Genomic DNA, 279 nt, shown 5'->3' on the forward strand with positions numbered 1-279 from the left:
CATTTCACTTGCCAAGGCACTTCCTAATTTAATTCAACACAGGTGGGATATGTGGAGGGGTATGCAGCTTTTGAAATGCAACTCTCTGGACCATCAGAAAGTTAACAATGCAATGTGCTCCAACAGGCAACAGGAAGTTATTGACAGACCGACTCTTTGCCATGTGTGTTTACTGCCCTCTTGAGGCAACATAGTAGAAGACGGGATGAGGTGCACAATCACTGGAGACTCAACACATCGATTCAATAGTAGTTGTGTTCAACAAGAGAGCTTTCAGTA

This window comes from Oncorhynchus clarkii, chromosome 19 (assembly GCF_045791955.1).
Source record: "Oncorhynchus clarkii lewisi isolate Uvic-CL-2024 chromosome 19, UVic_Ocla_1.0, whole genome shotgun sequence".
Classification (NCBI taxonomy): Eukaryota; Metazoa; Chordata; class Actinopteri; order Salmoniformes; family Salmonidae; genus Oncorhynchus; species Oncorhynchus clarkii.